Source organism: Eleutherodactylus coqui, chromosome 2 (assembly GCF_035609145.1).
Source record: "Eleutherodactylus coqui strain aEleCoq1 chromosome 2, aEleCoq1.hap1, whole genome shotgun sequence".
Lineage (NCBI taxonomy): Eukaryota > Metazoa > Chordata > Amphibia > Anura > Eleutherodactylidae > Eleutherodactylus > Eleutherodactylus coqui.
In genome coordinates, this window is record NC_089838.1 from 110,279,043 (window position 1) to 110,288,570 (window position 9,528).

General features: G+C 39.8%; 1 long non-coding RNA gene across 1 annotated transcript; it reads right to left on the reverse strand.

Moving 5' to 3' along the window:
- Nucleotides 1–3,624: 3,624 nt before the first annotated feature.
- On the reverse strand, nt 3,625–7,827 carry LOC136610622 (uncharacterized). Its single transcript, XR_010790132.1, has 4 exons — nt 7,810–7,827; nt 5,696–5,725; nt 5,176–5,205; nt 3,625–3,651 (listed from the first exon to the last, which is right to left on the reverse strand). It is a non-coding gene; the product is annotated as an uncharacterized lncRNA (long non-coding RNA).
- Between the last annotated feature and the right edge of the window lie 1,701 nt (nt 7,828–9,528).

Sequence of the window (9,528 nt, forward strand, 5' to 3'; positions counted from 1 at the left end):
AGAGTGATTGTGAGAGTATTAATAACAGATTAATGTAAAATTGGAGCATGTTCTCAAAAGACTTGTAATAAAAAATGTTCTATGTTTAAACTGAATAACTCAAACCTACTACTATTAATGATAATACTAGAAATATTGCTTAGAACTCAAATACCAAGAATTCTGGAGTGCTCAGGATTTCGTCAACTGTACAACCGGCATCTTTCTGTAAAAGTATAATGAAGAGCTGTTACATACTGTACATTTATATAATGTGGTCTATAATGAAAAATATGTTGAATTCTAAATTAAAGAGCAAAAGCTTTCAAGTAACATATTGAAAACATTACCAGCGTCTCATGCACTTCACATAGGAACTCTTTGTATAGCTTTTCATTATTCTCTTTCTGCAAAGAAAAGCAAGAGAAACAATATAAGCATCTTAATCCTACACGATTCAGCTATATACACCATGATGATTTCATTTTTCAATTCAAAGGGTTCATTCATACATAATATCTAGAGATGAGCGAACTTACTCGGTTCGGGTGTTTTTGGACCCGAGCACCGCTTTTTCCGAGTAACTGACTACTCGGACGAAAAGATTCGGGGGGACGCCGGGGGTGAGCGGGGGGTTGCAGAGGGGAGTGGGGGGGAGGGAGAGAGAGAGAGCTCCCCCCTGTTCCCCACTGCTACCCTCCCACTCCACCACGCCGCCCCCCGGCGCCCCCTGAATCTTTTCATCCGAGTAGTCAGTTACTCGGAAAAAGCGGTGCTCGAGTCCAAAAACACCCGAACCATTAGGGAGTGTTATTCAGAGGGTTAAAGATTATTTTTCAAAAACATATGTTTTTGGTGCCAGGAATTCAAATCTGCTATTTTTTTTATTGCACAACATTTAGCTTGGTAAATGGGCACTTTAACAAAAGGAATAGTCACTGCTTTTGCTAAACGATGTATAAGGGCTCTTTCAGACGAGCGCTGTCCCCACACTGGGTAGCAGTCCATAGAAAGCGCTTCTATAGGAACCAATTGATTCCTATAGAAGCGTTCACGTCCAGGAATTGTACCTGCGCAAAGCACTCACATATCTCAAAGATAGGACATGCGAAGGTTATGTCCACATCTAGCTCTATGATGCATGCAAAGGTAGGACCTGACCTATCTTTGGTGTGAGCTTCCCATAGGCTCTATGTTTTATAGTGAATAAAATATGGTTATATGAGATTTCCCAATCATTGCATTCTTTTTTATTCACATTTACACAGCATCCCAATTTGCTTTTTAAATTGGGATTGTAATAAAAATATACTAAAATGTGTTTAGAAGGCACCCAGGAAGCTATTTTACAACTTACTGCTCTTTAGCATCTGTTACAAATGTCCAATTATTGAAAAATAGTTATCACTTTTGCAACAAGATAATCATTTTGTATATATAACATATGAAGTATTACATACCTTCCCCTGCATGTACTTGCAAAGCATCTTTTGGAGTTTAACAAGAGTTTGTGGGAGATCAATCTATTAAAATAAGTAACAGTTAATATCTTAGAATAATAGACATACTTTGTACTGTACAATTTAGAATATGTTAATGGACCTGGAATTCTCAGCACATACTGTACATGTTAAATTTTAGTTGGCTATGTACATAATGGGGCCAATTTACTTGTACTATCCAAAAATCTGACAGCACCAACTTAAGTTTGAAAATGCGCCAGATTTATCACCGCGGTGGATTAGAGATGAGCGAACACGTTCGGCTCCGCACCTTTTTCGCCCGAACACCGAACTTTGCGAACACTTCAGTGTTCGGGCGAAAAAGTTCGGGGGCCGCCGTGGCAGCGCGGGGGGGTGCGGCGGGGAGTGGGGGGGAGAGGGAGAGAGAGAGGGCTCCCCCCTGTTCCCCGCTACTGCCGCCCGCGCCGCCGCGCATCTCCCCGCCCCCCGGCGGCACCCGGACACTTACGCGCGAACACTGCAGTGTTCGGCAAAGCCGGTGTCCGGGTGCGGATGTGTCCGTAACGGACACGTTCGCTCATCCCTACGGTGGATGATTAAGCTGGTGTGTCTTTAGACATTTGTAACTTTATATCACCTATTTGTTGGCTTCATTGATGAACTTGTTTGGTCCTAATGCAAAGTCTGAATCATGGCCGCCAACTATAATGCTTCTTTGATAGTACTGTTTTTTCTCATGGGCAAAAGAAACCTTATGGACCACCTAAGACTCCTAGGCGGGCTGTGACCACACTCTGTGCATACCCTATGGTTATGCCCCATAGGTGGACTATCACTCTGTTATTGATGGGGTCCAACTACAGGGATTTCTGTTTGGGTAAAAAGTTATAGGGGCTTCCACTCCTTCATTTAAGTGACTAGCAGGGTCTCTGCAGCTGGACATTTACTGATACATTTCTTAGCTTGATGGTAGGATAATGTTACCTATCTGTTATTTTGTATCTACTTCTGTATGTCATTTATGCTCATCAGGAAAAACATATATAGGTCATAGAGATAAACACATACTAGCATGACACAGATATTCCATCAGTGATTTTTGCCGAGTTTAAGCTTACAATATAATGATGCAAAAACCTTCTAGCATTATTTTAACATTTTTGCTGCCTACATATATCCACAAAGCTTTCTCTGGAGATTTACATTGTGAGAACTGTTGTTATACACTAGGCACTGTATGCAGTAGTTTCATGATGTAGGAAAAACAAACTTTCATAGAATTATAGGAAATCTGCTTAGCTGTTTGAGAAGCATCTAATAATAAACGTAAAGTACAGCTGCACTTTCAGATGACTTTTCACAATAAGCTGCTATATGTGTACATGAGTACTGGGAGCAGTATTTCTGACCAGCAGACCGGGCGCACACTTACTGTATGCACAAGTTGCGCCCGACAGCTTTGGATGCAACTCGCATAGGACACCACATGGACACATTTGCATGTCCTCATACTCATACATGATATGGACAAGAAGAAATAATAATGGATCTGTGTACTGACCGTGAATTAACATGAACACTAAATTGGCTAGTGTGCCAGAGGTCTCATTCCGATTTTCTCAGCCCGCATTTTCCACCAGTTTCTCTTCAGCGGGCCATATTTATAATTTTCAGCTTGCTCCAGCATGTCTGTGTATTAACGTTTATGGGCAGCATATAGATGCAGCAGGGTTTAACATGACTTTTAACAAGTTATTATGGCTTTCTGTGCCACAGTATATTTACCCTTTCAATTACTTTATAGTGGGTTTGGTTGCATTAAGAAGAGAACAATAGCTTTTTAAGGCTTAAGATAGGATAACTTCCTGCTACAAGTTATCACAGACAAGATAAATTCTGCTACATCTCTAAGTCATCCCCATCCTCCACTTCTTGTATTCCATGTTGCTGTTTCTGTTACTAGAGGCGGATTTCACATAAATACAGGAGTGGACATTAGAAGGGAGACCACCTAGTGTTCAGCACTTCGAGGTGATTTTTTTCAGCACAAAGACTTCATTTTAAGGAAATAAAGTGATCTGCACTTTTGTTAGTTATTACATTGGCTGTCATATTAACACAAGTTGTCTCAAACTGCAAAGTGTTCAAATTCTTACCTTGAATAATTGTTCCATACAACTCTGTGGGAATACAGGTTCACAAGATGGAACTGTGAAAGAAAAAATTTAATATATTTGCAAGCAAAATTATTCAATCCCCTTTGCAATTTAGGTTTAGTTCTCAAATTTACAAACTTTTAGCTGTTCACAAAAGAACAATGAAACAAGAACAATTTAAACAGACCAATCCAAGTAATATAACAAGTAGTTGCTCCAAATGTAATGCAAAATGCCATTTTTAATGACTACTGCATCTCAGAAGTATTCGATTCCCTGAATAGAATCCCTCATAAAAACACATATTTGTAAATAAGGTATTGTCTAAAGACCCATTTACACACAAAGATAATTCTTCAATGGATTGAAAGATTGAAAGCTTTAGCGATCTTCTTGCATAAAGTGTTAATGGCCACTTATGGCAGAGCAGAGATCATTGGCTTAGATAAACAAGGACAGGATACAGAAGCAAATGTACTGAATGTATCATACAGTTGAAAAAAGGTTCAAAGTTGAAGGAACACTGGGTAAACTATCTGGATGTGGCAGAAAGAGGAAAGTATTACTGACTGCCACCAGATTCCTTGTTGGGTAAGTGGTCAAAAAATCTTTCACAACTGCAGAAGACCTGCACAGCAAGTCACATACTACATGCTGAAGGTCTTTATGCCAAAACTCCAACATATATACCTCTACGGACTCAAAGGCACAAGAAAAGTCAACTCCAATATGCTTAAAACCATGTAAATAACGCACAGAAGTTTGGGAATTTTGTTCTGTGGAGCAATGAAACAAAAGTAGAACTTTTTGGGCTTATGTATCAGCAGTATGGCTGGAGGAGGAGATTGTGCAGTGGCCTGGGTTGGTACTACAGGCTGAATCCTATTGAAGTGAATGGGACAACTAGTAGTGGTACAACCACTTAAAGTTGAGTTTCAGTTTACATTCAGAAATGCTATTTATGGATCTTAGAGTACCCAGACCTTTAAAAGATGAATTAGTATTTTATTTACAATTTTAATATTTTTAATGTTGCTGTAACTTCCACCTTTTTACAACAGCTCCTTAGAATGGTGTAAAGTTAGAGCCCACTGGGATTTCAGTGATATGTGCCATAAACATTTCCCTCCTTCCTGCTGCATGATTATTGTCTTCTCACTGCTGCTGAGATGGCTCTTCTCAGTAACTGCACTCTGCTGTGTAACATCTCAGAGAGGACACAGCTGCAGGATCAATCACTAAAGAGAACAGTCTGTGTGCAAAGAGCCTAAAGAGAGCTTCTACTGATAGAACCTGGCTACAGAGGAGACTTTTGTAATTGGGATCCATTAGTTAGCCAGAGGAGTCTGTGTATCAGTAACAAATACAACCAGGAGTAAGATTCAACTAATTTACAGTTCAGATATGATGATTTTTTAAATTTTGAACTTGGACTGGTTCCAAAATAAATCTTTCAATGATTTCTCCTCTCTTCGGGCTCCATGCTTGTTTTAGGCTAAACATTGCATAAAATTGCAGCAAAACTATAAAATATAAACCAGGCCCAAATAAGCAGTTTAATGGCAGTGATTACTCACCTTGCTTTATTCCACCTGGATGTCCTGGACCTATGCAAGAGATGTGAAAAATTCTGTTAGAATGAGTTTTACATAAAGTTTAGTCTGAGGCCCCCTGTCCACGGCCGTACCGGAATATTGCTAGCGATATTTTGCAGCAGAGGAAGAGGTGGGAGCACTGACAGGTCTCCGCTTGTGGACGTTGGGCTAGTTAGCCTATGGAAAGTGTGCATGTGAGGTCCGCGGGCGATTAATCGCTGTGGATCTCGCAATGACAACTCGCTGGTGGACAGGCAGCCTAAATCCATAACTGTAGTGCATTGCATTATATAACATTTAATAGAATCCACTAGTTAACCAGATGAGGCTATCTATGAGTAATAAATACAACCAGGAGTGAAACGTAACTAATTTATAGTTCACATTTGATTCATTTTTTTATTATAAATGAAGATTATTATAAAAATTGCATAAGAATGCAGCAAAACCAGAAAATATTATCCAGGCTTAAATAAGCAGTTTAATAGCAGGGATTACTCACGTTGCTTTATTCCACCTGGATGTGCTGGACCTATGCAATAAATGTGGAAAATTGTTATGTTTTTAGATTGTTTTTCATAAACATGCCCTAAAAACACATCTTCTTTGGAAGGTTTAGCATATTCCCTAATCTAAACTCTTTTCCATCTACCCTGTTTCGACACTCTCTTCATTGGAAACCTGTTCCCCTTCTTCCCAATGTATGCCCCATGCACCCCATTGCACTTTTTACCTGTTTACATACAAACACAGCTGGTGATTGACACACATACACAAAATATATACTTGTATATGTATTTATATAAGCTATTATACCACTTGTGTCACCCCTACTTTCTCATAGTCTGTAAGCTTTTTTTGAGCAGGGTCCTCACCCCTATGGTTCAAGCTGCACATCAATTAAACCCTTTGCCATCCAATTTTGGATTAAGGGTTTCCTAGGGGTTTTTTTCTTTCTGCCATTTTACAATGGCGGCACCTACTGGCAAGAGTCAGCACATGTGGTATTGGACATGCTGGAGAGGCCCCCGACAACAGAGCGGCCAGTAATATACAGTAAGAATACCCTGCCGGACGTCTTCCGACATCGGAAGCTTTACAGCCCTCAATCAGAATGTTTTTAGACGTCAGACAGTGGATTGGAAAGGGTTATGCTGTATGTCTGGACTCAGGACTTATTTTGTGTATATTTTCCCTGATTCATAAAACAGTGAGGAATACATTGGCACTATATAAATAAAGATTATTATTATAGCAGTTGCATAAGAATGGAGTCCCCTGCTTCTATACTCTCTATTGGAAACCCGATCCTCTTCTTCCCACTGTATTCCCCACACACCCCATTGCACTTACTACCTGTTTACACACAAAACGGTAAGAGGGACACACACAATTAAATATATATATTCCTCACCTCCACCCTCCCCCCTTCCTCAGCACGTCCCTCTTCCTGGGCTGTACAAAGCAAGCTTTTATACCACTTGCGTCACCACTACTTTCTTATAGTCTGTAAGCTTTTGTGAGGAGAGTCCTCACACCTATGGTTCAAGCTACACATCAGCTTAATACTGTATGTCAGGACTTGCTTTGTGTATACTTCCCCTGATTCATGAAACACTGAGGAATATATTGGCACTATATAAATAAAGATTACATTTCAGGACCTCTGTAAATCAAATGAGCCTCACTTTGTGACTCAGGGTGATCTCTACGATCTTGATCGCAATTTAAATTCGTCGAAGCAACAGGCTGAACTTTTAGGGTCGAGATTAAAAGGATAGAATCTTCTTTCTCGCAATACAAAATTGAGTGTTTTTTGTGACTGACATGCCATTTTTTCGAAATATTTCTCTAAGGAAGGTGACATGGTCTTTTGTAATGATATTGCATCCGTTATGGAGACTCTTGCCCATGATTTCAATGTAAATGAGTGGCACTTGTTCATAGATTTTAGCAAAGTTAGTCTGAAAGCAATACTCCTTCACAATGGGAACGAATTTCCTTCAGTTCCGATTGCTCATGCAGTTAACCTGAAGGAGACATATGAGAACTTCAAAGAGATACTCATACTTATCCAATATGAGAAATACAAATGGAGTATATGTGGAGATCTTTCACTGCTGCTTTTTATGCGAGTGGGACAGTAGAGACAATATTTTTAATGTTGCTGTAACTTCCACCTTTTTACAACAGCTCCTCAGAAAGGTGTAAAGTTAGAGCCCATTGGGCTTTCAGTGATATGTGCCATAAACATTTCCCTCCTTCCTGCTGCATGGACTAAAGAGAACAGTCTATGTGCAAAGAGCCTAAAGAGAGCTTCTACTGATAGAACCTGACTACAGAGGAGACTTTTGTAATTGGGATCCATTAGTTAGCCAGAGGAGACTATGTATCAGTAACAAATACAACCAGGAGTAAGACTCAATTAATTTACGGTTCAGATATGATGATTTTTTTAATTTCAAACTTGGACTGGTTCCAAAATAAATCTTTCAATGATTTCTCCTCTCTTTAGGCTCCATGCTTGTTTTAGGCTAAACATTGCATAAAATTGCAACAAAACTATAAAATATAAACCAGGCCCAAATAAGCAGTTTAATGGCAGTGATTACTCACCTTGCTTTATTCCACCTGGATATCCTGGACCTATGCAACAGATGTTGAAAATTATGTTAGAATGTCACCCTTACTTTCTCATAGTCTGTAAGCTTTTTTTGAGCAGGGTCCTCACCCCTATGGTTCAAGCTGCACATCAATTTAATGCTGTATGTCTGGACTCAGGAGGGACAGAAAAAAACACTATTGTGGAAAAAAATGGCCTGCTCGGAATGAACTACTGCCTGGACAGATGAATGTGGTGAACATTCCTCTGGTTGACCCAAAAATGTGTATCTACTTCCGCTGCACATTAAATTGGGTTTCATCAAAAACTTTGTAAAAGCAATGTACAAAACATCTCCTGGATTCATGTACTTGCGAGAGAAGTTCCCAAGGATCAGTGAAGAAAAAATTAAGGAAGGAATATTTCTAGGACCGCAAATTAGGAAAGTAATGGCTGATGAAAATTTCCTTGATATGTAAACTACGTTGAAAAAAAAGGCATGGCTGTCTTTCACAAGGGTCTGCAAGAACTTCTTAGCCAACAATAAAGCAGAGAACTCTTGTGATATTGTACATGAACTACTGAGATCATACCACCGTATGGGATGTAACTAGAGATGAGCGAATGTACTTGTTAAGGGCAATTTCGCAATCGAGCATCGCTATTTTCGAGTACCTGGCTACTCGGGTGAAAAGATTCGGGGGGCGGCATGGTGGAGCGGAGGGTAGCAGTGGGGAACAGGGGGGAGCTCTCTCTCTCTCCCCCCTCACTCCCCTCTGCAACCCCCGCTCATCCCCAGCGCCCCCCGAATCTTTTCACCTGAGTAGTCTATTTTCAAGTAGTTTCACACTTGAAAATAGCGATGCTCGATTGCGAAATCGCCCTTAACGAGTACGTTCGCTCATCTCTAGATGTAACATGTCACTAAAATATATTTCTTGAACTATCATTTGAACTTTTCCCGGATAACCTTGGCGCCATTAGTGATGAACATAGAGAATGGTTCCACCAGAAAATGGAAAATCGTTATCAAGGCAAATGGAATGCCACAATGTTGTTTCACTACTGCTGGACCTTACGGAGAGACTCCCCGAGGCAAAATACCACAGGATATCAGGAAGGAAATCTTTTTAGGTATGTTTCTTTACTTTCCTTTACTCTTATATTGCTTATTTCTTTGATTCCTGCTTTGATATGTTTCTTCACTTCTCTTTAGTCTTATGTTGCTTATATCTTTGATTTCCTTGTAAACTGACACAGTTTTTTTGGAATTCTTGTAGCAGAAGCGTGTCATTTTGCCAGATACATAAAATAGCTACATACGTCAATGCAAGCATTTACAAAAACCGTTATCACATGAAAACTAAGACTGATACAGAAATTCTGAACTGAGATCTGGATTCAGGGATGAATTTTCTTCCAGAAACAGTGTGTTTTGTTCTTGTAACAGAAAAACAGTTTGTTTTTTTTGTAGACCAGTGTTGTTATTATAAGGGCGCCCACCCACTGGCGTTTGCGATTTTCACGGCGTTTTTTGCCGCGTTTTCGCGGCGTTTTCGCGGCTTTTCCATTAATTTCCATTGACTTTCATGGGTGCATTAGGAGAAAAATAAGGACACATATGCAACTGACAGTTCCTATGTTAAAAAACGCAACGCAAAAAAAAACGCCAGTGGACAGGAGTACATTCAATTCTAATTGCTCTTGAGAAAAAACGCAAAACGCAAAGAAAA